Source organism: Tenrec ecaudatus, chromosome 1 (assembly GCF_050624435.1).
Source record: "Tenrec ecaudatus isolate mTenEca1 chromosome 1, mTenEca1.hap1, whole genome shotgun sequence".
In the NCBI taxonomy this organism is placed as follows: domain Eukaryota; kingdom Metazoa; phylum Chordata; class Mammalia; order Afrosoricida; family Tenrecidae; genus Tenrec; species Tenrec ecaudatus.
In genome coordinates, this window is record NC_134530.1 from 11,625,139 (window position 1) to 11,632,234 (window position 7,096).

Consider the following 7,096-nt stretch of genomic DNA (forward strand, 5'->3'; position numbering starts at 1 on the left):
ATGTTCTGTGTAATTGTGTATGTTCCTCTAAAGTCCTTCAATAGAATGACTCTACATACGTATGTACAGACAGGGGTACAGAAACCGTGAAGAAAAATTTCTTGGATTAGTGGATGTTCTATAACTGATAAGTGTTGTTGAAGGTGATTGTTTATATTTAAATGTGAATGCTTTCCATATGAATTTCCAGAATTCAAAATACACTCGTTGGCGTTTGTTCATTTCCTCCTCCCCACCACACCGCCCCTTAGGAACTCTCCTTTTTCTTCTCTCCAGGTGGCTATGCTACATGGAAACAAAGAATTTTACTCGTGTCTCTAAATTTATTCTCCTGGGCCTGTCGGATGATCCAGAATTGCAAATTCCTCTCTTCGGGATCTTCGTATTCATGTATCTGGTCACTGTATTTGGGAACCTGTTCATTATCCTGGCAGTAAACTTTGACAGCCGTCTCCACAGCCCCATGTATTTCTTCCTTGCCAACCTGTCCTTGGCAGACATTGGTTTCACTCCCACCACTGTCCCAAAGATACTTTATGATATTCACACACATCTCAAATTCATTTCTTATGTTGGCTGCCTGATTCAGGTGTCTTTTTTCTACCTCTTTGGGTGTATGGACAGTCTGCTCCTCAGTGCAATGGTCTATGACAGGTTTGTAGCCATTTGTCATCCCCTCCATTACTCAGTCATCATGAATCCCTGACTCTGCGGTCTGCTTGTTCTGGCAGCTGTTCTCAGTAGCCTTTTGCTGTGCTTGTTGCATTTGTTGGTGGTCTCACTACTTACCTTCTGCACTGAGGTGGAAATCCCAGGGTTCTTCTGTGACCCTCCACAACTCATCAACATTGCCTGTTCTGACACTCACACCAGTATCATATTGACATATTGCATTGGGGCCACCTTTGGTGGGGTTCCAGTCTCATGGATCCTTTGGTCATATACACGAATCGTTGCCTCCATTCTGAGAGTCCCATCAGCAGGTGGGAAGTACAAAGCCTTCTCCACTTGTAGCTCTCACCTCTCAGTTGTCTGCTTATTTTATGGGACTGGCATTGGTGTGTACACTGGTTCAGTTGTCTCACTTTCCCACAAGAGTGGTGCAGTGGGCTCAGTGTTTTATACCATTGTCACCCCGATGCTGAACCCCTTTATTTACAGCCTCCGGAACAGGGATATCAAGAGAGCTTTGAATAGATTCCTCAGCAAAACATCTTATTTTAAATAAATGTGCCATCTCCTCTCGTCTGTAGATTGGAATAAGCAGCAAGCCAAGCATGTGGATGGAGAAAACATACTCCTTTGATTATCAAACTTTTGTACTTCTTATATTTTTTATTTCCTCTGGTATTACTCTTCACAATAACTTTCTGTGATTGGTGACTTAGTGGTTTATTCTATTCAAGGTGCAACTGAAATGATTAGCCATCTGCACCCACTGACAACTCCAGTCAGTTTTGAAATACTTGGCAATGAAAATCGAGGATGGCAGTCTTCAGTGTGGATTACAACTCAATTTAAAGAAAAGCCCAATATTCAAGACTTGACCAATAAGTAGCATCATGATAAATGGAGAAAAGATTTCAGTTGGCTAGTCTTTTATTTTGCTTGGGTCCATGTTCAAGGCTCATGGACAATATGGTCAAGAGATGCAAGGTCACATTGCACTGGAAAGTCAAGAGGTTACTTAGAGCACAAAGGGGTGTGTAGCCCAAGTAATGGTATTTACAATCACCTCCTATCTATGTGAAAGTAGTATAGTAAATAAAAAGAACACAGAAACATAATCATTGAATTTAAATTATAGTAGTGAAGAATATTGAAAGTACCATTGCCCGATAAACAAACAAGTCCAAAATGGAGGACAATCATCAAAATGCTCCTTAGAGGCATGGACGGCGAGACTTTCTCTGATGTACTTTGGAGATGCTGTCAGCAGTAACCAGTCCTTGGAGAAAGATTTCATGCTCTGTAAATTAGAGGGGCATTGAGAAAGAGGAAGACCTTTGACAAGATGGATGGACAGTGTACCTGCAACAAAGACTTCACCAGAGGAACCATTGTGAGCATGGTCTACTTTTCCATTTTTAAATTCTGTGTTACATAGAGTTACTATGAGTCAGAGCAGACAAGAAGGCATCTAACAATAAAAACAGGAATTCCATGGGAGAAAGATGAAACTGTCCATTTCAGTAGGGATTTAAAACCTCAGACTGAATAGAACGTTTTTGAACATTTATGTGTTCTGGTTCCATTCTAGGGTTTGGGGAATAATCTGAAATTCATATGATAATATAATTTTTTATAACTGAGTCCTGTAATATCCATGGAGCCTTCTGATTTTGTCATCTAGGAAAATATCATGCTGATGAAATTCAGAACTTCTTGCATTTGGCATCATTGCATGGCTGTGTGAATATAAAGATGACTTTATGGTCTAATATTAGATATATGGGCTTATGAACTTGATATGCACAAGGCTGAATGTTTCTAAATTTACAATTGCTCTTTGATAAAAGCTTTTTCTATATATGAGTATCTATAAATTTGTTTCTCTAGTCAACCAGGATTAACACATTATGGTACCAGGAATGGGGTACTAGATAAACAAATTATAATGATGGAGAATAGATGTTTATTTGACCTCTGCGTCATGGTAGTTTTCTTTCTTTGGTAGCCAGAGGTCAGACATGATCATGCAGTTTACTGGATAGTTTCTTTTCTGGAAAGAATATGGGAAGTTAAAGTTTTGATTATTTCCTTCAGTTGTTGTCTTTGGTTATTCCTGATTTAAATGGCAAAAATGGATGTTGGTAATGTATATTTAAGCTCAGGGGTAGAAATCACTCCTTGAATTTCTGTGAGACCATGCTGCTTAGTGAAAATGATTGTCAGAGGTCAAAATGGATGATGGAATGCCCTGGCTAGATGAAGTCTGAGACCTAAGGCCATAGTTTTGTATCCATAGAATGGGGAATTAAGATAAGATAGATAATGATTGAACTTTACTGTTTTAAGAATTGAGTTTAGGATCTGGCTGTATTAGGTTTATACTGTTCTCTTCTGCTTATTGTTATTGATAAATGGCTGATAGAAATGATTATTGGAGAGTATGGAAATAGAGATCTTGTAAGCCCACTTTAATTTGAATCTTTAAATGGGTTAGGACATACCTGTAGAGAAGGCTCTGAAAAGCTAAGCCTCACTCAGTGTCTTGAGTGCTTAAGACATTAGAAGAGGAAGAAACTTGCCTAGAGGGTCGTTGACAGATTGAAAGGGGGGGAGGGTAGGAATCCTTTGTTGTTGTTGTTTTTATTTTGAACTAGTGGTTTGTGCCAGAAGCTGGAAAATATTTGGAGCCATGGAAGGAAGTCTTGGCAAGGGGTGGTCTGTGGAAGTTACATAATCTCCTCTCAAGCAGGTCACAGGTAATACCTACCAGGAAGACTCTGGAAACTTCCTCATCTTCTTCTGGGAAGAGGACAACACACTCTCTCTGCAAGGCATTCCTGTTGACATGCCACAAGGAGCCCTGTTGATGACTGCCAGAGCTCTGGAACTGGAGTAGCCATGTGGAGACCTGAACCAGGCGTGAGATGTTATCACCGCCACTGGATTCACCACTGGCCTGTGATCTTTCTGCATTTGGCATCATTACGTGAGTCTAAAGAGGGATTTATTGGCTAGTATCAGACATATAGGTTAATATCAAACTTATGGGCTTGATCTGGCCTGGGCTGGGATGTTTTCTTAATACACTATTACTCTTTGATATAAAGCTCTTTATTATACATAAATGAATGTTCCTGGATTTGTTTCTCTAGTCAGCGGGCTTGAACTTCCAACCTTTCAATTAGGAGCCAAATGAATTAACTTGTTTGTGCCACTCAGGCATGCCATAAATGCTCTTAATTTATATTTCAGGGATACTTTAATAAGAATATAAAAAACTCATACACTTTGACTTGTACATGCTTAGATGGGGCCTGACTCTATTTTCAGAAGGATTATGTTTTTAAGTGCAATTTGGTTGGTTGCAATGCATAACGGTCCTATGTAAAATGGAACAAAACACTACACTGTATCACTCCATCCTCACAGTCATTGCAGCAGCAATTGGCTCAAACAATTAGACCACAGGATTAGACCACAGGATCAGCTCTGCTTTGTTCTATTTTGCATATAGTTACCCATTTATTGGCAAACTGCAAATATCTGAAAGGGAGAACCATCCAATGAAGAATGCAGTTCTATAATAGGAGGCTCATCAACAACTTGAGTGATGCATTGGCCACACCTTGTTTGCTGAAAGTGAATAGGACTTGAAGCACTTCCTGATGAAGGTCAAACATTACAGCCTTCTTACTGATTACACTTCAATGAAAAGGAAACAAAACTCTCCCAACTGTACCATAGACATCATAATCAATGGAGAAATGATTGAAAATATCAAGGATTTTATTTTCTTTGGAAGCACAATCAAAAATTCAAATGAGGTATTAATTGGACAAATCTTCTTTAAAAGACCTATTTAAAGTGTTAAAGAGAGCTAAGGTGGGCTTGATCCAAGGATAATTTCACTGGCTTCCTATACAGGCTCAGACTGAGCAAGGAATAAGCAGGCCAGCAGAATAAGTGACCTTGAATTATGATGTTGCTGAAAAAATACTGAATGTATCAAGAACTTTCAGAAGAAAGAACAAAACTTTGATCTGTTTTGATAAGTATAGCTGGAATTTTCCTTCCAAGCAAGGCTGGTTTCTAAGGATGTGTGTGTGTGTGTGTGTGTGTGTGTGTGTGTGTGTGTGTGTGTTGTGAAATGACCTGGCGGGACCACAACCACACATATAGAATTCCAAACAGCACCAAATGGATAACTGGAAATAAAAAGTCATCCTTACGACAGAAATTTTAAGTCAGAAATGGCACAATTATGAGCTTCATGATATAGAATATTTTACTCTTAATGTTAGGTATCATGAACTTGGTTCCTACAGCGATCTTATGTACCAAAGAATGAAACCTTGGGCTGTCCTACACCATATTCACAATCTTTTATATTTTTGATCCTGTTTATGCGAACACTCCATCAATATATCTTGAGTGTCTTCCTCTTTCTCGATGACCCTTTATTAATCATTTTGTCCTACACAGGAAGTAATCCCTTTTGTAAACAAGTCCAAACTATGTGGGACTAAGTCTTGCCCTCCTTACTTATAAGAAGCATCTTTTGCTGTACTTCTTCTAAGACTATTCATGGTTTAGAAGTTCTCTCCTTTCCTAAATTACATGGATAATTCAGTCCTCAGGATAAAAACAAACACTGTTTTTTGTTGTTGAATATTTTATTACTATATTAAGATTGGTACAAAGTGGAAATTAGAAATGAGGAACATAGGCACATGTCATCTTTAGAGCAGGAAAGGCTAGAAGACACCAAGGACTCACTTTCCTCTCTTCTTGTTTCATTCATGGTAAGAAAAACTCAGTGATTGGAATAACATGTACCGATATGGGTGATTGTATGCCCTGGACGTTGATCTCTTGAGTCCATATGAGTGTAAAGAATCCCCTAAAAGCATTTAGGTTTTCGATTTTCCTACCCTACCTGTGTCTCTCCTCTACAGCAGTCATCTGACTCTGGAGGTCCATGCTTGAGCTTGTCTTCTTGCCAGTCATGAGGAAGAAGCCCCGCCCTTAGCACTCACCAGGTAGGGGAGAGATACAACATTTCCACGTCTTTACAGTACAGCAGCGATTTAGCACAATTCCGTGAATGCTGTGGGAGTGGAAAGTGGAGGTCTGGGGGGCGGTGTGGGTGAACATTGTGTCCTCCTTATCAAGTCAATCTGCCCACGTCGATGGACAGATAAGAGACTCAGAAGTGCTGTTTCAACACAACAAATGTGACGTTTTTGCCTCAAGTTCTTCTAGAGGCTCAAGAAATTTCATTTCAATTTTTTTGTTTTTGTTTTTAAAACATTGGTCTTAGTTGCCATTCAAGCTTCCTCACCATTGAAAAAAAAGGTCCCTCTGACATTTTCCCTGGACGCTTCAGAACGATTCTGTAGATGACGCGGAGAGTGGCGACGATGGCAGTAACCACAATATGATTAATATTCATTGAATTCAGCCCAAAGTCAGCCCAAGCAGAGCTTTTAATGTAACTTCTTTCCTTTTTCCTGCCCAACCTCAATCAGAAAAGAGCGATGAAACTGAGTGCCAATTTATAGAAGCGAAAGGGAAAATAGCCTTGTTATGGACCTTGTACCAAGTCCTGGGCTAGAACATTTTTCACTCAAGTTTGAAACTGGAAAATCAGACACAGCACAGCTGATCAAAGCCTCCCTTGTTTGCTATGCCATTTAATTTCCTGATTTATCCAGGTTTAGGTATATTTCTCCAGGAACAAGCCCCTACTCTTTTGTGCCGGTGGGGGTAGAACCTGATAGACCACAGTGGACAGCAATGGGTGCTCTTGTCCAATTAACTCCAGAGTAGTGGTTCTCAACTTGTGGGTCATGACCCCTTTGGGGGTCAAACATCCTTTTCCTAGGGGTCGCCCGTTTCATAACAGTAGTAAAATTACAGTTATTAAGTAGCAATGAAAATAATTTTGTGCTTGGGGTGTCCCCACAACATGAAGAACTGTATTAAAGGCATCAGGGAGTTTGAGAACCACTGCTCCTGCATTTTGTCTTGCTTATATATTCTTTTTACTTAGCGCATTTCAGTCTCACGTGGAGACACTAATGGTCAGGTCTAGGATCCAATTCTTCCTCGGGAAATTGGAATGCGCTTAAAGGTGTAGCTGAGATTAAACAATTTAATTTCTCTGTACTTTTGATTTAAACATTTTGAAATATGAAGAAACGAAGATGGTCAATTCATGCACTTCATAGAGTTATAATTTAATTATGAATCTAAGTTCTTAGTATCTTTTAGCTTCTAGGTTGCCCCCAGAATTGATATGCAGATGATAGAGCAATCTGTATAGATGTAAGGATTGAATAATGGATATTATATCTGTGATTAACTATGTGAAGGATGAAACCTTAAAGTAAGGGTAGAAATGCTCCCTTGCGTTTCTGAGACT

At 39.4% G+C, this 7,096-nt stretch overlaps 1 pseudogene; it reads left to right on the forward strand.

The window, feature by feature from the left end:
• Window positions 1–286: 286 nt before the first annotated feature.
• Window positions 287–1,228, forward strand: LOC142442482 (olfactory receptor 7E178-like; annotated as a pseudogene).
• The last annotated feature ends 5,868 nt before the right edge of the window (window positions 1,229–7,096 follow it).